At 45.0% G+C, this 23501-nt stretch overlaps 1 long non-coding RNA gene across 2 annotated transcripts; it reads right to left on the bottom strand.

The window, feature by feature from the left end:
- Positions 1-1421: 1421 nt before the first annotated feature.
- Positions 1422-17295, bottom strand: LOC144141141 (uncharacterized). 2 transcript variants are annotated; one of them, XR_013316448.1, is made up of 5 exons: positions 17080-17295; positions 16258-16309; positions 12198-12348; positions 5912-6004; positions 1422-1779 (listed from the first exon to the last, which is right to left on the bottom strand). It is a non-coding gene; the product is annotated as an uncharacterized LOC144141141 (long non-coding RNA). The 2 variants fall into 2 exon arrangements; XR_013316449.1 differs by having other exon boundaries at positions 12198-12308.
- Between the last annotated feature and the right edge of the window lie 6206 nt (positions 17296-23501).

The raw sequence follows: 23501 nt of genomic DNA, 5'->3' as shown, positions 1-23501 counted from the left end.
GGTGGTGCAGGAAAAATGGGATATCTACGTGGGAAAAACTAGATGGTCAGAAAATGGTGCAAGCAAAGATCAAGCAGAAGAGCGAACAACAGATGTCAGAAATACGAAAGAAGAACAATAGTGCATCCAAAAAGTTTTTGAATCATGTAAACTTAGCTTAAAAAATGTTATCGCTCAAATATTTTTTATTGATGAGGATGGGATACATTTCGAAGGAGAGCACGTGATGGCGCATATTTATTTACTGTATGATGAGAAGTTTAGGGCAACAGAGGTAGGGATCCTGCACCGATAACATCAGTGCCAGAGAAGACTGCGGAAATGGAAAGAAGTTCAGGGAACCTTGATTGGACAAAACCAGAGCGAAAGGTTTCTCCTCAGACTGCATTTTTCCCGGACTGAATACCAATGCCACAGATAAACCTGCTGGGGCGTAAAAGTAAGGCATCGTTTATGCCGCCAGTCAATAAGGTGATACAAACCGAACAAACGCTGGAGGACTGGCTAGAAAGTAGGATTTAATCTATAAATCCAGAGGCAACAAAGCCAGTACTGATTTATAAAGACCAATTAACATAATATAAGTAGTATATTGACATTGATATTGACGTAGTACATTATATAGTATATATATATAGTGTATATATAGTATATAGTAGAGTATATTGATATTGACGCTTCGCCAAGCTCATTTCATCCTCGGAATAGTACAAGCCTTGAACTTTATTCCCTTTTCTTTTAAACTGCTGCTTTTACTGTTCACGTAACTTCATGACTATGCCTATGAACTTTTCTGTGGTGTTTTTGCGTTATGTCACAAAATTTTGGTATTACGCGATGTTATGTAACATTTGTCAATTTATTTGCATTCATTGTTCCTGATTGATCATCATGCTGCTGTTTTGCTGACTTGTAATGGGGTCGGGACCTTGGCAAGCTGCTCCAGCTTTTACCCAAGCAGCACAAGCCTGTACGGCTTAAAATCAGCCGAAGAACTTCAGCCGGGTAATTTCTGCCCGGCCTTTCTCCAGTCAAAGTGTAAAGCGCGCACTCAAAGGTGGGCCTCTGCCGTGTGTTTAAAGTTAACTGCTGTACACCCAATGGCCACTCTCCTTTTACCAATTCATAGCAGAGGGGTCCACAACGGTCCCCGGCCGTACAGCTTTGCCGCAGATCAGCCATTAACCTTTGCCCGAGGCCGGCTGTTTAACTTTTGCAGAAGGTCAGCTGTTGACCTTATGCCGATGGTCTGCCGTTGAAATGTGTCTAATCAATGGCCCATAAGCTTTTGCCGTAGTACGGCCAGTCAGCTTTTCCTGGTGAGCAGCTCTTGAACATATTCTGGTGCCTGGCTGTTCAACTTTAGGTGATAGACTAGCCGTTCAACCATAGTGGACATTCTGCCATTCACATCCCGGCTGTCCAACCCCAGCAGCTTTCAGTTCGAATTGCGCACATGGGTTCCTAAAAATGGGACATGCTGTAAGTTCGTACTGCATGCATAAGCATTTGTGCCCTTTTAAAGAGCACTGTTTGCCCTTTCAGGGACAAATGTAGTGATTTACAAAGCCTGTGGTGATTAGGTTTTTTTACTTAATTTATTTTGCTCAGTTCATGCTGTCCAGTGTCTTCCGGTTCGTTATTTTGCTCAGTTCATACTGTCCAGTGTCTTCCGCTTCGTGCAGCCGCCATCCCGGTCACCGGCGGAGTATAGCCATTTCTTAATAACAGCTGCCACAGCGACCTTGTTTGCGTCGGGGTACCTGGGCTGTATCGACACTGAAAGAAAATTGAAAACAGACAAATAAGTAATTACTACACTGTAAAAATATCCACAGGCTTAGCAATGCCCTTCCTGAAAAAAATTCAATTGATTGATTGATTATGAGGTTTAACGCGCCAAAACTACGCAGGTTATGAGGTGCGCCGTAGCGGAGGGCTCCGGATTAATTTCGACCACCTGGGGATCTTTCACGTGTGCTGAAATCTCAACACACGGGTGTCTGTTTTTCGCCTCCGTCAGAAAAACGGCCACCGCTGCTGGGATCGAACCCGTGACCTTCAGCACAGCAGCACAATGCCTTAGCCACTAAGCCACCGCGGCAGGTGAAAAAAAAAACGTATTACAAGCTTGCTTAATGCAATGCCTCTAGTTTTCACAACGTACAACTATTCCAGAGAGCCAATATTTATTACGCGTTATCAAACAGTATCCATATTCATTCCTGTAAACAAGAACATTAAAAATAAGCTCTAATGGTCGAACAAATACACTGAAATAAAGTAGCCCCTGAAAATATTATAATGAATTCCTCGTGCATAAAATAAAATCAGGGCAGCTTACTAAGAACAAGAGACAATCTTGTGTAGCTCGCAGAAGGCCTCTTTCGCCCCCTTGGACCCTGCCCAGCTGCAGGACAATGCCACTGGCTGCCCAATCACCATGCCCAACACCGTGCGGGCAGCCGCCTTGAAGTCGTAGCTACCCATGTGGCTAAAGTACTGGGCCTAACAGGAGAAAGGAAATTTGAAATACACTTGTAAGTTGAATGCATCGAGGCTGAACATATGACGCAAAAGCATACCTTTAACGTGAGCACATGAGAAAGCAAACAATTTGTTGTCGTAGATAACACAATCAGTTCTGCTGCCTTTTGGTTATGGCACGGCACAGAGCTCTGGCCTTTTCTTTTTAACAGCAGAGCTGTCAAGCTTGTGCTCCTCGGAGGGATGTTACCAGGGCGCTACAGCACACAGTCCGGCAGCCGAGTTTACGAGGGGGAGGAGGGAGGGGAGTGGAGACGAGGACCGGTGCACGTACAAGGGTCCTCGTGCAAAAGTTTAGCCTTGCCGAGCGCACATGGTATGACGTTAGCAATGACAACAGCATTCCGCGCATAACTTTCGCGAGGCTGTTTGCGACAGCAAGGCCACGCCTTTTCTCGCCTCCAGATCGTTTTCGCGGGTCTGCACCTTGTTTCCCGCAGCGGACTACTTTGATGGCGAGTCCGCCGGGATGAAAAACCCCGGGACATTAGTTTCCCTCTCGGAACGCGCTTTGTCGGGCCGCGCTCATGTTTAAGTTGCTCGTCGCAGTTCCGGGCAAATACTACGGCGTTGTCGAGGTAGACTAGGAAGGTGTGCCATTTTCTGAGGCTTCCCCTCAGCTCCACTGGTCACTGCTGTTTGCAATAGCAAAGCCACGCCTCAATTTTGTTCATAATGTTTTTGAAGTCCACATTCTATGAAAAAAATTCTACATGCGCAAAAAGAATGATCAAAGCGGCGCAGATATGAGAAAGTTATTCTATTTTTTAGTCTAACAATACAAGCACATGCAGTACTGGCAACGTCACACTTGAGGCCTCCGGATATGACGACAAAGAGCGGTGGCCCTACAGTTGGCTCAGCTTGAAAGTGTGTATATGCCATTATTTTGACCAAACGAGCCTAAATGTTGCCTTACTGCTTGTTTTCTTTAAAGTAAGCATAAAAGCTTAACCGTGGGCTCAAAGAATACAAAAATCTATAGAGACAGTAACAGAGCCGCACTATGGCTCCCCTTCGAGCACGTGTGCCTTTCCATGGCGTGTTACGATGCACCACTGTTGATATCGCCTGGCGTCAGCGCGCGTCGCCAAAATACACGCGAACTCGTTCATTCGCACGCCGTATGCTGATGTCTATTCACGGCAGATATTGGCATCGATGGTAGAGGAGGCGTGGTCAGGGAGCATAGCAAAAGTGGACGGCAGCTTCCAGGTTATCAGTCCGTCTCTATGTCTGGGGACATGTTTTAGCACTGGGAAATGCTGTTTCGTTCACTGAAAAACAGCAACATTTTTTTCTCTAGCGGTGATTCGCTGCCTTGAGACAAATTGAACCAAACTGTTTTTGTTGGCAAGCTATTATCCCTTGGAGACAGATATAATTCTGTGTGGCACATTCTGTACTTCGCTACCTTTGCTTGCGTCGGAGAGATTGCGATCGCGTGATGCTTGTTATGAGGTAAATATGGAAGCTCTAGCTACATTGCTTCTAGTATTAGCAAGATGGGGGTTGTCTGCAAGATTGGTGCGTGAGACACAAGCATTCTCACTGCCAGAATTTCACAAACATGACAAGAAACAGACACACCTGGCAATATTTGTTGACTATATAGTTCTGTGCTCAATTTTTGCAAGCCTCACAGCTTGTGTATATGGTCGAGAGGTAAGAAGCTGGAGTACTGGTTTGCAAGTCAGTGGTTCTAATCCCGCGTTTTGTTTTTTTGCTGCGAGCGTTCTATAAGGTTTTTTTTACCAGAATATGCAGCTGTTTCTTTAACCTTTCTTTGAACCCACAAGTGACGTTCACATGAAACCTCAATAGCAAGGCAGCGCTGAACATGGCTTCACACTAAATTAAAGAGAGGTAAAGATGGTACAGAGTTCAGACAAAGAGACATAGCAACACCCATCGACGCAGCAGCAGGCACGTCACTTTGCTAGTCTCGTGTGGCTGCTTGTCCTCTCCTACTTTCCGGCACAGTACCACCGAACGACAGCGTCACGAAGCGCGGAAAGGAGCTTTCCAGGTCAGGCCACCCTGGGCTTAAAACTTCCAGGACGTATTTTTTGCCGCCCTCATTTGTCCCGCCATATGACATCGGGGTCAGTGAGAAAGTGAGCAGCAGATTTCCGGTTTTCGAGAAGAGGGCAGTGCTCTATTTGCTTGTATTTTTAAATTTAAAATTAAACAACTTTTTTATTTCTACAAGGATCTTGGCAATTTTTTTTGCATCTATCTCTGCACGACACCAAGAACAGATGTAGTGGCCAAAAAGTACCTGAAAGGAACGTGCTCGAGAAATTCACGAGGGACAAACCCACACACAAAAAAAGGAAGCAGACAAAATGCGATTTGACGGACTAGCGATTGAATTTTAATCATGAGTGATAGAAAGATTCCACTTTCCTGCAAAATGTCTTATATAGGCAATTGGGGCGTTGCTTTAATTAAAGGTTTAAAGAGCACCCTGCGCAATGAGTTGAGGGAATGATTATGTGCATCTTGCATCGCACGTACCTTCCATCATAGCGAACATATTTTCATGATTCTTGTGGGAGGTGATTGCTGGGACAATAGACTACCCCAAAATACATTCCGAGTAGTCGAGGGAAAGTGCTACGGGTCCCTTTGATAGGCAAGGGTGCAAGAAAAAGCCCACCAATGCCTACGCAAGTTGCTGTGTAGGGACATTGCTTATGAGATACCTCTTTCATGTGGAAAGGTCTGCATTGGGCACACTGGAAGGTGTGTGAACGTGCGATTGCGTGAACATGAACATAACCTCTCAGTTGAGAACTGCACAAGTGGGCATAACCCCATCCATAGCTCTGCAAGCGCATGCATGACGCTCTTAAAAAGCAAGTGAAAATTGTCCAGGTGCAGTGATACATGAGAAAGGGAGATACAGGAAGCTTACCACATAGGAAAGAACGGATGCGATTTTGTCAGTGACATTTCAACGGGTCTCCATATGAAAGAGCGTATTTATTAGGCTGTGAATTTTCCTTATCACAATTTTTTTTTTGCATGCAAGTGGAGCCACGTAACTTTGGCCTGCAATTATGTGTTCTTACGCTGCCTAAAAGTTAGTTGCTAGTCATTGCCTGTTATCACCAGCTACTTTCTGTGGTTGTCAATATTTTGCGCCAAGTTCAAGTATTGTTAAGATGCACCAACTCGCCAAACACATCTTTCTAACATTGAAAGAAACGATGAAATAACCTAAAACACAAAGCAATCACACTGTGCTTCATGGCTATGCTAAAGAACCCACCAGTAACTATTAACAGCAGGTATTGTCTAAAGCCTAATAAACTGCATGTCAATTTCCTCGATTTTAAGATGCAGAAATCCCACAAACCTTGTGAGATTAGCAGCAGTGATGCACAGATTTCGCCCACTCTCATCCATAGCGTTTGTGGCAGGATCAGTAGTAAGGAGCTCATGCCAGGCACTGCAAGAAAAAACAAGACCACACATAATATACGGTACTCTGAAAATGAAAACCGGACAAGCAACCAAACCGAATAGAAAACCGGGCAAGCATTTTGATTGCTTGAGCAGGGTCACAAACTGTTAAATTGTAAAAACAATTCTTTCTTAAGATCTTTGCAGCAGCCAAAAAATTTTGGAATTTGTTAGCACCAGGAAACTAGACTGTAAACAGGTCCTCTGACACAGGGGTTCCCTCTCACAAGTGTTGCAACGTAATGAGAGAATGCTTGCCAATCTTCCCACGAAAACCTGCCTTGAGTTGTTCGCAACACCCAGAAAGTTTCCATAGATGCCACCCATCCCTGTCACAAATGAAGGCATCTAGAACTGACAACCTTAGGTTGTCCTGTGCTTCATGTTCAGCAATATACGAAAATGCTATAAATCAGGGGTTGGCAACCCGCAGCCCATGGGGCAGTATTATGTGGCCCCCGGCACAATGGTAGACCCCTTCTCCTCTGTCACTTTCTACCTGAAGGCCGACATGGCAGTTTTGACCTCAACTGGCATGAAAGCTCGTGACATTCGTGTTGGAAATAAACATGATAAGGATTGCTATTCTAGTTTTGTACACTGCTTTCAATTTCCTCCCCAAAATTTATTTGCCTGCAAAGCCCCCCTCCCCTTCCAACCAATGTGCCCTCCAGCCCCCTCCGTGTCCATTGCATTAAACCCGGCTCTCCGCCTGAAAAGCTTGCTGACCCCTGCTATTCAGCAAAAGTTGCAAATTTTTAACCTGTCACTGCTTGTTGAATTCGAAGTGAATGAAAATAAGTAAGATCTCTCCTTTGTATGCATCACGCAAGCATACAAACCCATTAAACCCTTCGTAATTTCAATGAGGGGCCCATGAAGACTTGCTAGGGTTGAGGCTAGGCCAAGTTGATTCCAAGTTGAAAAAGACGAGACTGCAAAATGGGCGAGATACATCAGACAAAGAAATGAGGAAAAACACAAGTGCTGTTGTTTCTATTTATTTCTTTGTCGTTTGTGCTGCCTGTTTTGGACATTTCCTTCCTTTTCACCCAAGAGGACAGCAGACATTTTTTTAAAGACTGGGCTGTAGCTCATGTCTCTCGGCAATTGTGTTCAATAGAAAACACTGGCGCCATCACTGAAGGATCCGCGTTTTCTCAGAAGGATCAGGCAGAGTAGGCCACCTTGGATACGTCATGGGAGCCCTGACATAGGCAGTTTGGGGAGAGGCACACATGGCATCACACTGATGTCGATGTCGAAAGGAAATCCATCCTTAACTTTTTTGAGCATGCACATATTAAAATTGACTTAAAATATGTTCTTCCGAACACTTAAAGGTTAACCTTCCTGAGGGGTATCTCTATTTAAAAAGAAAGCTTTTTATGTAGTCATCTGTGCTTTGAAATTTTGTGCCAGCACTCCTTTAAGGGTCAGATTGAAGTTTTCACTATTCCCCACACTATAATGTGGCAAGGGCCCTGTGACACACTGGAAGGCAGCAGCAAAAAAATCGGCAGTCAGCAAACTAGATTGCACACCATTGTGATGAAACCAAATCTTTGGAATCGCTGATCAAACAACCTTGCGGAGCTTATCAGTGTTTTAAGTGCAGAATGATATAGCCATGATGTTCGTTCTTGCTTTAGGTGCTGACTCTGAGTAGAAGCAGGCAACTGAAGCTCACCTGAACCCTCAGGGAGTTCCAAGGGAATGCCAGGCATGATTTACATGATTTTTCTTTCAACTTTAAAAGCTGCCATGCAGTTGAAGAGCCATCCAAAGAATGGTGCAACATCCTACCATTTGCAAAACAGCTTTCTTTCATTTTATGCTGCTCTCCTTATGCAACTGCATTGCAGCTGTTTGTCCTTCATGTTATCATTAGAAAATATTGTTAATTTTGACATGGAGCCCTAGAAGTTCTGGCAAAAAGTCAACACAACTGTTTTAATATTCAATATTTTGGTTGTCCCCACACCATACCTTAATTAAGATTAATACCGTAGTTACATGGCAGAAGTAACTGTAGTTACGTTTAACGGTGGTTACTAAATTTTAACTGTGGTTATCGCAAACTGCGGTTTTGGTTGTTACATGCGAAATTCCAAGTGTGTCGACAGCGGTCACTTGGTTGTGAGCGTAACAAAAATAAAGTAACAAACTTTTAACCTCACGATAAAAACCAAAGGCGGAGCAGTGTAGACAAAAAATATCGTTAGACAGTTGCTTCAGACCCAAACGCGACGCACTCGCGCACGCCGAAAAAGGGGCTTCCCCAGCAGCTCGCGAGCGGCTTGTTCTCGGGTCAGTTTGGTGTTGGGAACTTAGGATCGTGGTCGATATTTGACCGGCGCTATCTCTACAACTGCAAATTACAATACATAGCACAATTTTTAACCTTTATAATATCCACTTTGTCGCATGTGGAACTTCTTTTCCGCGATTAATTTCGAAGAGGGGCGACAAGCTGTTGCTATTGTGGTCTGGGCTGGTTCGAGCCGCTTTCAGTGCCGTGCGGACCGGCGCTATGTCTACAACTGCAAATTACAATACATAGCACAATTTTTAACCTTTATAATATCCACTTTGTCGCATGTGGAACTTCTTTTCGCGATTGATTTCGAAGAGGGGCGACAAGCTGTTGCTATTGTGGTCTGGGCTGGTTCGAGCCACTTTCACTGCCGTGCGGACAGACGCGCCGGCATGTTTGCAGGAACGGCCGACGTGCGCACGGATCGTTTCCGAGTGCTGAAAACGCTTTATGATTGCCTGCTTTGTCTATTTTTTTTTTGGCAAACGATCAGCAGAATTTAAAAATTTAGGCTTTTCTCATAGTTGATTGGGTGGACCGGGAAACGAGCTGCTGCTCACGCGCGGTCGTGCCGACTGCGAGAGCGACGCAAAGAGCACAAGCTCCTCTTGGGGGCAGCTTCGAGGGCTCCCGCTATTTCAGGCCTTCGTCTTCTGCGAACGCCAGGTGATTTTTTTCGCCTACGCTGATGCGCCGCCACTTGTGTGCAAACTGACCTGTGCGATTTTTGAACACTGCGGCAGCAGCAACTGCGGTTAGCGTAACCGAACTGAGGTGGCCAAGCTCAGTTTGCGTTAACCATGGTTAGCGGGGTAACTGTGCCCGTGTAACTAGGGTATAAGGGTCCCAGTCCACTGTGGGAAACTAGCAGGCGAGTTTTACTCATTACATAACCAACTGAAGTGTGTGTTAAAATAGGCCATTTCAATCTCTCATTTGGAAAAACAAAGCCCATGAAATGTGTATTTTGAGAAGACTTATTGATACAGTTCTGTCATTATTAAGCATCATACTACATTTCCCCACCTGTAACTTTATCAAATTAAAGCAGTGCATCTCAGCCGTGCTGCAGTACATTAGCATTTATTCAAATAATCACTAAGATCAAAAAGCCTCATAGCAGCCACTGAGTAAAAATGTTTGTGCGAATGACGGGAAAGGAATGCTTCTATCATGAAAATACAAAACCTGGACGTAGTACTTATATTATTGCACTTTTTACAGCCTACAAACCGTTGGCTTTATTTCAGTTGTCTCAATTACGACATAGTACCGCATTTCCTCTTTAGTCTTGTGTAATAAAGCAAGGATATTGCAAGAAGCACACGCCGCAAAATTCTGCGCATAGGTGTCCTCGCAGTGTTGAACCTCAAAAAAAAAAAAAAGCACACGCAATAAGAAACAAAGAGGCCCAATTTTTTTGCACTACGGCTATGAATGGTCAGTTGCCTAGATTGTAAAACTCTGCTGCCCCAATATTGTTGAGGCCACGATATGGCAGGGGACAAACTCAGTACGCTCGCACAAGCTTTGCAGCCACAGAAATTGCAGCGTGCAGTCGTAGTTGACAAAGAAAGATGCCAAAAAAAAGGTGCATATGTGTGTGTAGGGGGGGGGGTGAGGAGGGGGCATCAGTAGTTGCTCACTAAAGCCACCAGCGGTTGTCTTACAACTAAAGATAGAAAAACTGTTTTCTGCCAAAAAAAAAAAAATGCGTGAATGCATTTGACTTCTCACTGTTTAGCCGTACAGCACTTTCCAAGCTCACTGACGACTTATTTATAAGAGGTTCACAGCACTGTAGAAAGCCACGGCTTCTTTCTTAATAACTACGACTGCTCTAAAATTACAGCCATGCTGCATTCTGAACTTCTCTACCCGAAATACTGTTTTGCGAAGAACAAACTATTTGCCGCAGTGTTTCACTCAGCCTCATCTTTACTACTTTCAAAACAGCGGTTTATTTGTACGTTAGAAACGGCTTCCTCGAATGTTTCTTTTTTTATATTAGCTTTCTAAGGAAGCTTTGCAACCTTCATTTAAAGGTTAGCAGTGTACTGTGTTCGCAATAGGAAAAAAAAAAGGCAATATTTACGTCTTTGCTGCGGTGCTCACAGGATAGCGGCGGCCCATGCACTAGCCCAAAGCTGGGAAGCATGCACGCACCACCGTGTGCAAGCAAAATGCCTACAAGCTCCTAGAGCAAAATCTTCTGAGAAATGTCATCACATCTAAAAATACTTTTTTCGTTTCATGCAAGAAAATGCACTACAATTTCCTACTATCTTAACTGGACCTTTACAAACCGATACCTAACCTCGACATCTTAGAAGCTCTTGATTGAGGAATGCATTGTGATAATTGCTTAACGTTATCAACCTCAGCACTGATTCATTACTTCAGGCACCCCTGTCTCCAGGGACCTGCCAGGAGAAATGCACACATGGCTTTTTCCACATCGGCATAGTGAATGGCAAAAAAGCCGCTGCCTCTTGAGCTACTGCCGCAGCACTGACAGGAACATTGTCAGCTTGTTCGTTTCCACGGTTATTAACACAGTAAGCTTCTAGCCAACAACAGAGGTTAGAAACTTGCACAGGATACTAAAAAAACTGAGCAAGCCTTGTCTATACAGTACAAGAATACAAGAACTTCTGAACTTGTGCTTGGTTGCTGCAGTGAAGTTTCTGAGGAAGCATAAATAAATGCTGCTTAGGAGACAATAAAGACGAATTTCTGTTGAGTTTACATTGGCAATATTTAGTTCTTTGTATGATTATAATTTGTTTCATCCAGCTGCCCCCAAGTAAGGAAGTTTTTAAGCGCAGACTCGATTTAAGAGCACACATCGTGAACTTGTGCGAGAAGCTGCATCTTTCACGGTTTTCGATAATGCTATGAACTTTCTAAAAATAAAGCACCGATGAGGTTAGATAGTGCCATTACCATCAAACAGTGCTTACTCAATTGCATTCCAGACGATTTGTCTCAGCACCAAGGTTTTGGCAAGTACAATTTTATTCAACGAGTCAGCACCCTACAGTTTAACAGTGCACTAGAGAGCGCACTCATGGTGAGCGAGAACTAACTGCACGGCGGGTTTGCCCATGCTGTGCACAGGCTGCAAATGCCCCGTGTTGCATGTTGTCTTATCAGATTCATGGCCTCTGAGTGGTATATTTTGTCATGGCAGTCCTCTTGAATATAACAGCTGTACCCACATTTTTCAGACTTTTTTTTTCCTCCAGCATGCAGGTCGGTATGCCTTGGGTGAAAATGTGCAAAGGCTGCTTGTTTGAGCGTCACTGCACAGTTGTTGAGTACATAAAAAAATAACAAACACAAGATCGTTATGCATTAAAAACCATAACTAAGATTTTGGGGGTCCCCGAGTGCTTCCGCAAATAGATTATCACGCCAAATTGAACATATTTGAATGTAGCACCTTTGCAACAATACGCGCTGTCGTACGCTGTTTTTAGAGCCCAGTTATTGATTCCAATCCCATTATCTATCGCTAATTTCTGTTCGCTACAGGTTAGCAGTGTTCATTTTATAGACGAGGAACAAACAAAAATCAACCCTTTTCTAATGCTACAGCTCAGCTCTGCGGGGACGGTGAGACGCACAGCTAATTCGTAGGGTATAGGAGTCGGGTGCAGCAATTGACTGGAAAAAGTGTGGCACAGAGAAATATAGCTCCACAAACCGCGATTTCGGTGAGAACCACGCAAAGCATGGTCCATTTGCAGCCTGTGTACAGCATACGCAATCCTCGCATGCAACTAGCTTTCACTCGCCTTTAACCCACTTTCTACTGCACTGTAAACTGTGGGTTGCAAACTGTTGAATATGAACTTACCAATTTTCAAATCAGATTAGGTGTCCGAATCGGCCACACGATACGCAGTCCAATGCGGCTGGTGGCATGTGGCTGGGGCCGTGGCTGCTCCCGCTGTCCCCCGGGAAATGCCTGCGCAGCTCCACACCAATCCCGGGCAAATGGCGCCACCCTGAGAAGGTTGTAAAATTGTTGTCTATAGTCAGGGCGCCTACCAAACTGATGCGTCAAAATTTTCCTAGTTTTTGCTTCAGCAAATTGCCATGAGCAACATGAGTTCATTCATCTCTAGGCAGTCTCAAAACGTCACATGATGCTGTCATGATCAAGTATGCTGAACAATCAAAACAATAGAGGAGGTGAACAAATATCATACATTTCTTAAATTGAATTTAAACAGTTAAATACAAATACGAATGTTACTGTATTTAGTCGATTATAACACGTTTTCTTTTTGCAACCTGAAGTCAACCCTCACGTTACAATCTGCCTAAAATTGCAATGATGCACCCAACTGTCATCAATGGCTACAGTTCTGACCATTTCGCAATCTATGTCAGCAAGATGTGTCAGAGTTGTTCGGGTCCACTACAAGCTAAGATCGACTTTTTCCGTTTCCTTGCTTTTTTTCTGTGGTGGTTGACAGCGTGCGCAACTTTTTTTCTTTGTTTTCGCGCCGTACTTTAGTATTGAGGCATAGGTAACTTTCATTGCCCTCAAGTGTTTCAACACCGCTTCAGCTCCCCTTGTTACGGCAACGTGTTGCACTCAGTATGACCCATGCTATTTTAATGGCTCCAGAAATCGGGGATTCGGCAGCTCCCCGAAGAGTCAACATCGACCGTCTGTGGATGGCAGCTACTGCGGGAGCGCCTTTTTACATGCGAACCCTGCCCAATAAGTTTCCGAGGGCCTTGCTACAGCTGCCACGTCGAATTACAAAAGGGTGTTGCTGATTTCGTCACCAAACAGTGTAACCGCCTTTTGGCGGTCAGTGTTGAGCTGATACAGCTCAAAACAAGTGATATCGCTCGACAGATGGGCTTCCTGCGAAGTTATAAATGTCAAAGGTGGGCGCCTAGCCCAAGTGTTTGAAAAATAAATGTGCTTTTCCGTAATTCCACTGGCCTCACGTGAGTACTTTGGCGGCTCTTCTTTTTTTTTTTTTGGCACAACAGAAAGTTACCCTTTGAGTTACTTTAGTGGTTTTAATTTTTCTTTTTTATGCGATGAAGTCACCCCTCACGCTACAATCGTGGTCACATTACAATTCAGTAAACACGGTACGGGGTTGTCTTTGGCATTATTATTGGAAGGGCAAAATTCAAAATTAGCATACACTATGTTCTCTGTGCTTTTTTTAGACCGATCTTGATCAGAAGAGCAAGACTATAAGCAATAACGAAATGAAATCTTATTTGTGCCCAATCACCAATGAGAGAAGCTTTTGAGGTATTAAAAAATGATGGACTGTTTCAGGTACCCCTGCTTGGTACACAGGGGGTTGCGGCCAAATCATTATGGAGCACTACCTTGCTGCCCCAACATCTACCTATAGTAGACCATGCAGGAGCACAAGCCAGCATGGGCTACTTTAGGTAAACCTACCCATCCGTACCTGCCGCAGTGGCTAAGGCATTGCGCTGCTGAGCACGAGGTTGCGGGTTCGATTCCCGGCTGCTGCGGCCGCTTTTCTGATGGAGGCGAAAAGCAAAAACGCACGCGTGAACGAGATTTCGGCGCACGTTAAAGATCCCCAGGTGGCCAAAATTAATCCGGAGCCCTCCACTGCGGCGCGCCTTATTGCCGGCGTTGCGTCAACGCGTTAAACCCCACAATCAATCAATCATCATCATCATCTAGCTATCCGTACCATTGATGCATTTTATTTGCCAGGGCTATCGACCTTTGCCCCCTCATCCCACCAAAAGGCTCTGATAAAAATCACGTGATTACGTTAAGCCGTCGGATTGACTGATTGCAGGGTTTAACACACTGAAGCTGCACATGGGCTATGAGGCGTGCAGTAGTGGAGGGCTCAAGATTAATTTTGAGCACCTGGGAAACTAACTTATGCTGAATCTCGAAACAAGGGTGTTTTCGCTTTTCGCCTCCATCAGAAAAGCAGCCACTGCGGCCAAGATCAAACCAGCATATATGGGCTCAGCACCACACCTTAGCCACTGAGCCTAGCTGCGGGTGCATTATGCTGTCAGTGTCTCAAGCTTGTGAATACAGTAAATGCTGCTTAGGTACTAACATTACCCTATAGTGCAAAGAACAAAACTTTTGACTGCATTTAATTTACATTGTTTTGGTACAATTTGTTTTTTTTACATCCTTCGCACACTATCTAGCCAAATATATGTTCAATATGATGACCAGGCGGTTGATGCCTCGCCAGAATTACCACCCCATCAACATGTGCAGTCACTTTACTGGCCCGAAAGAATCTAAATTGTCAATTCTTATGATTCGAGAAAGCGAACTCATGATCTTGAGTAGCATGTGGCTATGCCTCATTTAAAAACAGAACCCAGCATGTAAACGTTTGTCTGCACACATTTAGAGGCACTAAAGCCATTTTATATAGATGAAAAAATATATATATATTTTTAATTAATGAGCAAGAATAAACAAAATATGGCAAAGAAAGCCCAACGGTTCGTTTTGCTCCGACAAAAATCTATTTGGTTGAAATGATTGATTGATTGTAGGGCTTAACACGCCGACGCAACGCAGGCGATGAGGCGCGCCGTAGTGGAGGGCTCCGGATTAATTTTGACCACCTGGGGATCTTTAACGTGCGCCGAAATCTCGCACACACGGGCATTTTTGCTTTTCGCCTCCATCAGAAAAGCGGCCGCCGCGACCGAAAATCGAACCCGCGACCTCGTGCTCAGCAGCGCAACGCCTTGCCACTGAGCCACCTCGGCAGGTTATTTGGTTGAAATGAATTTGAACTCACACAACTGAGCCTGTGCGCATAATGTAAGCACTGTGCTTACAGCATTTTGAGCAGTCACAGTATGCCGTGGACATAAAGAAATGAAGCATAAAGATGCCTCACTCCAGGTGCCACCAACAGTGCAGCTCAGTAGCATAGACATGATCTTATTTCAGAGAAAGGGGTGGGTAAGCTTGAATGCAAAAAAAGGGAAAGAAATTCAATTGACAGATCAATTTACAACTCAAGTTCACAAATAACTTTGGGACCTTGCACGCACACCCAGCATAACCTCCCCACTGTTTTTTTTATTTTATTTTGCTTAACCCATCGCAAAACAGCCGGCTGATTAACTGACCACTGACAAGGAAGCCATGTAAATTCAGTGCATAGGTAGCGCGAAAGGATGTCGGGAGTCTGTATTCAGAGAAAAGAACAGTGCCTTCCTGTATCTGCAAGAGATTCAGCTTGACTAGCTCACATTCACTGGAAGCATGCAGGCTATGCTGCCAGAAGTGTCTGCTGAGAGCACCATCACTCCACTGGCGCGGCATCCAACATCCAATGCATAATGCTCAGTGACACGGTAATACAGAAGGGTCCATAGGTATAGAGGGGATATTGTGGCCGATATGCATGTGTATATGATATGCTGCTGTCAGTTACCGCTGGTGCAGCTACACAGACCCGAGTTTGGCCCCAGCTCCAGCATTCCAATTACTTCTTGCGGCACTGGGACTGCACCTGCAAGATCTAGTGCTTACTCACATTACTAGCATTATGACATAACAGCTGCCCAGCCTCAAGCAGATGTTGAAGGACTCTTCACCCAGAAAACCTGGTTTGCACACGCACTACATCGTGTGCAAAAGAAATATAAAACAGGAATTCACTTTCTGCACGTATAAAAAGCTACATTCAACATAATTCAACTGTCCTAAACATGCAGAGCATCCTACCGCTGAAAGGGCTACCTACTACTATTATTCCTGTGGTAATGCAAGAATAAACAACTCCCACAAGTTAGGTGGGCATAATTTCTGCTGCAAAGGCCCCACATCACTCAAACGCATACTCATAGGTCCAGTTTCTATTTCTGGGTTCCTATATCGGCAACATAAATGCAGTACGTACCTGTTATTGCTTTTCATCTTGCCAGACAGTCCCCGTCCTGAAGCTCCAGCCACTTTTAAATGAAAAGGTTGCAAAGAAAAGTTACATAAGCACAAACGTCGTTACCTGCCAAAGTTAAAAGCTCACAGTACACTACACATTCCGAGAAGTAAGAACACTCACTCAATGATTGTTTTATTATCAAGACAGTTATGTCAAAAGACCTAACCACTGAATTGATGAATGGTGCTTAAAACCAATGCTATGTAAGCGTAGATAGCGTTTACAGCAATGTGAAATATACTCCGCCTATGTACTCCTGAACTACAAACCGTTTGAAACAAATAGTTTTCAGCCAGTAACAAGACGATAAAAAAAATATCAAAACACTTTTATTTCCAAGTTAAGATTCTCAAACTATTTAAGGTTTTCATTTTTCTCAAGGGAAGTTTTACGTCCGATAAGTTAAGCAGTCGCACATTGTATTTTGCTTTCTTCAAAGTGGCACAGCTATCGAAATAAAACAAAAGCACGGTGAAACCACACGGCCGCATATAGAAATAGACCTAATGCGATAAAAACCGCATACGAAACAAAACACGTCGATTCCTCACGATGTTATCAAGAGCACCGGCAATTATTTCAAGCTTCCCAAGGCCCTCCGCTGCGCCCACCACCTGTCCGTCAGCAACGCTAGACATATCGAGCAGCGCCAGCAAATTGCATTTAGCTTGCCCGAACCACAGCGTGAGACTGACGCGGAAACGAGAAATCAAGCCAATAACACGTTTCTGGCACCGAACCTTAGTCGCGCTAGAAAAGGTCCAGCAAAAAAGAACTTACCGAACTTCTTTGTCCGGGCACAGGAAAACGCCGCCCTTCTTCGATCGTTTGCCGCTGTATTTCAGCTTATCCTTAACCGCACGTGTTTCCAACGTGGCAAGCAGGCTTTATCCACAAAGGGCGAACACATTTTACGACGGTATATCGCACAACAAACATGAATAACAACACGGACAACGCGCAACCACGGACGACCTCGCCGCCACCACTTGATGGAAAAATTACATCGGAAACGACCGCAGCGCCGAAACGGCCAAATACATGAGCAGGGTTACGACTTTAAATTTTAATTCAAAGTGATCATACAACATTTCCAAATTTTTCAATCTTCAAAGAATCATTTATTCAAAATTGTCATTGCTTTTGGTGTTCACAAGTTTTTCAGTTTAAATAGAATCCTGATCGGAAGCGACTGCAGCGCCGAACAAAAGAGCAGAGTTCCCTCTTTGTATTTTTATGCAAAGTGATCACACAACATTGCGAAATTTGTCAATCTTTAAGGAATCATTCATTCAAAATTATTATTGCTTTTTGTGTTCACAAGTATTTCAGGTTTAATGGGCTCCTGATTGCAACTTTCCCGATCGCTGCCTTCTTGCTCCCGGTCTTTTCCGATTGGCTGCCAGTTTTGGCCAGAAGATCTAAGCCAATCAGGCTGTATTTTTGGCGCATGGCAGCGCCCTGAAAAAACCTTCAAGTCTTTGAATCGGAGTGACGGCATGTTCCATTTCACCTGTCTTAGCTATTTATTTTACCTCGGACTTGTCTTAGCTGCCGCTATCTCTGGCTCTGATTCCCTGCGCCGTACGCGGTCTCGTGGACTTGTCTCGGTCATAACCAGACAAATAAAAATTCACGTGTGCCTTACAATGCTTTTCAGCTCGGACAAAATTTGGCGTTCGGCCTGCTTCAGCGCAGGCTTGCACGGGAGTCCTGAATCATTCGGCTCGCACGTTTGCAGATCGTGATGTTGCATTAATCATTTGAAGGTGTGATCTGAGACTTCAGGGTGCGTAATCATTACCGAGGGAAATCTTTGTCGCAGGTGTCGCTAGCCTTACGCTTTTTCAACCACTTGGTTGGTAAATCTATAACTTCTCGTAAAAGGTACAGCGTTGATGTGAGTCTTTACTGTACTCGCACAGGACTATTCACTAGCATTTCTTTTTTTTTTTGTCGGGTGTTTTCTTCGTAACTTCTGCGAGGAAAACTGGGAGGGAGGAATACCTTTATGATACGGAGAAGTCAGCCTGGAAACAAGATGGCTTGATGAATGAAAATGACGACAAGGAATGAATACACCAGCACAGAAAAACGCACGCATACACTATAAGTACTCTAGAAACGCAAATCTGAAAGACGCACAAACGCGCACACAGTGCAAACGTTCACAGAATTTCTCAAAGCCGGTCACGGAGAAAGGCAAGGCCTTCGCAGCCCTTGTCGCAGACGCAGTAGAGAGCTGTGAGCCTATGCTAACGCTGAGTTTCAGCACACAGTGCAGGTTCAATGTCCTAACGAACACTACAAGAGTGACAGAGAGGTGATACTCGTCTCGTCTTATGCATGCAGGTAGTCGTTGGCGAAAGCGATGTTGAAGCTTCCTCACGTTTCCGTAGGTCATGCTGAAGTAACTGGAACTGGCCCATGCAGCATTCGGGGAGCCCAGGCGGGGTCATTTCTGTAGTGGTCGGTTGGCAGTTGTAGCTGCAGCGGCGGCTAGCTGTGGCTTTTTGTGTGTGCGTGACAGCTTACTCACCCCGTAATTGCGCATATTAGGTAATAGACCCCCAAACGAACGAGTTCCTCTAAACAATTACCTTTGGTTAAAGCTAGTTTTGTATAAACGAAGTTATATGCTGTCAATCAAAAGTATTAGAAATCAAACATAAAGAGCTAGCTCTTCTGAAACATTGAAACTGCATTGCCGACGCTGTCATACAACTACACTTCTGATGAAGGCCAAAAACGAAAACGCCCGTGTGTTCGAGATTTCGGCGCACGTTGAAGATCCCCAGGTGACCGAAATTAATCCGGAGCCCTCCACTACAGCGCGCCTCGTCGCTTGCGTATCTATAGCGTCAGCGCGTTAAGCCACATAATAATAAATCAACCAATCTCAGAAATTTACGTACCAGTTTTTTTTTTTTCAGGGCTATAACAAAATACGCTCAAATTATGCACCGTTCTCACTGGTCACGTCTGAGGGGTTGTAAAGATAAGATTGGGACCACTTCGCCTTCCACAGAAACAATGAGGGAACTAAAATTTAGGATGCCCACGTGGTCTAATTAATGAATCGTTGCCTTCATATTTAGACTGCTATCATGGCTTCGGCTGGTGAAATGCTCGTTTTCTTGACGCGTGAAAAAAAAAAACGTTATCTCTAACCTGATTTTCGGCAATTTTTTTAGTGGGAGGTCTTATCGGTACATAGATCTGATCTGCTGTCATGTTTAGCGTCCGCAGAGCGGCACATTTGTTTGCACATAGCTGCTGGCCTTTTCTCAGTCCAGGAAGCCACGAGCTTTCGCCACTGTTCGGGCCCATGTTAGTGCATTTCTTGACTGCTACTTAGGTGCTAAAGCCTGGAGCTGGTTCAATAGCACATACGATTTTTGCTTCTTTCCATCAACACAGACGGCGAATGAAAAGGGTTGCTTGATGGCACGACATGGGCAAGTTGCATGTAATTACTGCTATCGCGATGAATGCTCCAAAATACAGATTCTATAGAATACATATTTCCGCATAGTAGTATTAGGTCGCTTGTACGAACAAGGAAACTTGCTGACAAACGTTCTGCGTACAGTGATTTTGACGTCCCAACGAAAAAAGAATGCCAAGAGACCGCCAAAAGGGCGGTCTTTTTTACTCTAGGTAATATGCGTTGTGCGCCCGGAGCATTGATCCTTAATCTCCTCGGCGTCGCGGTTCGTCACAAAGCTTACGTTTTTAACTTGTATCAAAAATTGCAATACCAATGAGGTCAGCGTCTGTACCAATGCGGTCAGTGTCTATGCAGGCTCGCAAAGCACGAGTTGTTTTACGCGCACTTCTTCTTTAGTCCAAAAAAGTGACATTTATTTTTGGTTTCAAGTCTAAAGAATGGCCTAAAACGTATAATGGACAAATGGAACGCGAACACGAAATTATGAGCCGGAACACACAAATAGCGCGATTTATTTCCATGCAAGTGAAATAATCGCGCCGCTATATAACAGCAGAGTCTAAAACATTGAAGGACTCTGATAACAGTAACAAAGATTGAAAATGTGTCTTTCCAAATATACCACTAGCGAGCCATTGTTTTGCATTCACTATCCATATTCTTTCCTCTAGAGCGTTCGGTTTAATATTTTCGTGTTTTCATTCATTCGTCCATGAGTGTACATGTATACAGCACACTGTGTTCGGTGGCTATGCGCTAGCCCACGCATGACCTTCGGAACTCCGGTGATTGGGCAGGGGCGGTGCTAGACCTGTGACAGACATCAGCCGTTCACCTTTCGAAGAGCAGGAGCGTGATTTGGTTCCGAATGAATTAATGCGATCGGGAGCCAGACGTTTTCTTGTCGACTTTTGAGCATTAACTGCCATTGGAAAAACGAGTACTCGGCTACGGCATCATAGCCGTTCATCTTTTATACTCCGGCAGGCGAAAAGAGGTTGGCCGCTCGGAAGACGTGTACGTGCTGCTCATCTTTTGATGAGCGGCTTTCAAAGAAAAAAAAAGTACTCGGCAGCCGCAAGCTTGCCGCACGTCTTGTGATCAATGTTGCGGGAGCAAGCGCCGTTCCTCGGCGGCGGGTGACTTACCAGAGAATTATTAAGCAACCCGCGCCGGGCAGAAACCGTGGTTACGGCAAACCAGTGAAAGGCGACCAACATATGAGCATTGGCTGCCGAAAACGTTCGAAGGTGACGGCAGCTGGATTCGTACCGTCCATTTTATTATCAACGGCAGCCAATTCGTTGCCTCTTGCCGAGCATGCCGGAGAACAGCCATAGGATGGCCGGTCAAGAAACGGACTTTCCGTGCTGCCTGGGTAGTCCCGCACTCCTCCTTTTCAAAGGAAATAAAGCTGTTTGATTGATTGATTGATTGATATGTTATGCAGAATATAAAATTAGATATTCAAGCTTTATTGTAAGAAAATGAAATTCTTGGGGAACTGCAGAATGGATTTAAACAAGAATGGCGATTGGATGATAATTTGTTTGTGATAACACAACGCATTGAAATTGCAAAAGGGCAGAATAGACGATTTGAATGACGCTCATAGACACAAAAAAGGAATATGACTGCGGAAACAGAGAACTACTGTAGAGAATATTGAAACTCAAGAGATTAAATGACGACTTAATACAGTTCCTAAACCAATCTATAAGAACAATAGAGTTCACCTTTTATTGGACGGATAACAATGCGCCCAGCAGGTCTACACAAATAGCGGAATGAAACAGAAGTGTCTTTGAGCCCAGTACTCTTTACGCTTTACATGGCAGGGTTAGAAAAGAAACTTGAATAAAGTGACGTAGGATTCAACCGAACGTTTATGCTGCCAGGAGAAGTGCTATTCGACCGGACTTTCGATGAACACCTTGCAAGGTTCGAGTCTGTACTCGATGCTATTCTCTCGTCGGGGTTAATGCTGAAGCCTGAAAAGTACCGCTTCGCTTACGAGGAACTAGCTTTTTGGCCCATATTGTCAACACCGCGGGAGTCCTGCCCGCGGACGCCAGTGATATAGGCATGGGTGCAGTCCTCTTCCAAAAACAAAGTGGTTGCGAACAAGTAATCGCCTTTGCAGTCGTGGTCTGTCGAAGGAGGATTATAGGGGCGATTTCAAAATTTCACCCATACGTGGATGGGAGATCATTCAAGGTTGTAACAAACCACCATGCGCTGTATTGGCACCCCAATTTGAAGGACCAATCAGGCCGTCTTGGGCTGTAGAGGTTGAGCCTGGAAGTGTTCGACGTCACAATCGCCTAAAAATCCGGGAGGAAACACTCCGACGCCGAAGGCCGCTAGCGCTCCCACCGACCCACAACCAGAAGACTCTGACGAAGACAGGGCATTCTTGGGAGTCGTGGTGAAGAGCGGCCTAGCCCCACAACAGCGTGCTGACCGCGGCTGACACCACATAATCGGCTACCTCGAAGGATGCAACGTCTCCGTGCCAAGGTACTTCAAACGCAACCTACTAGCGTTCCGCCTCAAAAACTCCGTTCTCGTCAAGACGAATTTCAGCCACCCAACGAGAATTATCTTGTCATATCTGCAGACCTTCGTCACGAAATTTTGGAAGCGTGCCACGACGACCCGTCTTCTGGACATGTCGGCACTGCGCGCACAATTGGAAAACACAGGGCGAAGTACTACTGGCCTCTCCTTACATTCGACGTCAGCCACTACGTCTGGAGCTACCGTAACTGCCATCGACGATAAACGCCACCGACGAGATCCGCTGGACTTCTGCAGCTGATCGCCGCGCAATCGCGGCCCTTCCAACAGATTGGAATGGACCTTTTGTGCCAAATCCCTACGTCACGATTCGAGGAAAATTGGATAGTCGCAGGGAAACACTATATGACGCACTACGCAGAAGCCGCGACTCTTCCGAGGGGGACGGCACAAGAAGGTGCGAGGTTTTTCCTAAACACATTGGTACTATGGCATATACCCCTGAAGTTTTAATCATGGACCGCGGAACGGCCTTTATTGCGGAGCTAATGAAACCAATCTTAACCTATCCAATCGTAGCCAATGGTTACGAACGTAGATTACGACGACCTCAACTCGGACGTCCAAGAATACCTTCAACGTCCGGAGGAGGCCCAGCAGCTCGCTCGAGTTCGCACAACGGACCAGCAGCTGGTGGAAGCGAGACGCTACAACCTCCGACGCTGAGATGGCGAGTACCGCCCAGGGGATCTTGCGTGGGTTTGGACTTCCATTCGACGACGTGGACTCAGTGAGAAACTTCTACGACAGTATTTTGGACCATACCCGGTTTTAGAACGTGTCGGACCCCTTACCTACGAGGTGATTTCGGGTGGCGATTCAGGAACATCACGATAACACACCAGTGCCGAAGTCGTCTACGTGGTCCGCTTAACACTTTTCTACACAAGATGACGCAGTTTCATTTTTATTTGTGTGAACTGTCGCTTATGTTCACATCGGGTCGGTGCAACCTTAGAGGGGGGAGGGAAGGTCATGCCGTGAACGATGCAGTGGGTTTGTTTAATTGTGTTTTGCTTTTCCCGCCCGGCTGCGGGGGTCTGTGTTATCTGTGTGCCAAGGGAAGCGCCTGTTTCATTCTTTCAATGGTCTATTGGCTGCTTCTTCTGGTAAGCAGAACGCTCCAAACTAACGTGATAACCCAGAGTAATCTACTCTTTTCTGGATTTCA

Source organism: Haemaphysalis longicornis, unplaced genomic scaffold (assembly GCF_048455015.1).
Source record: "Haemaphysalis longicornis isolate Haplotype H1 unplaced genomic scaffold, Haemaphysalis longicornis Haplotype H1 scaffold_6, whole genome shotgun sequence".
NCBI classification, from domain to species: Eukaryota; Metazoa; Arthropoda; class Arachnida; order Ixodida; family Ixodidae; genus Haemaphysalis; species Haemaphysalis longicornis.
This window is presented reverse-complemented; position numbering and strand designations above follow the sequence as displayed.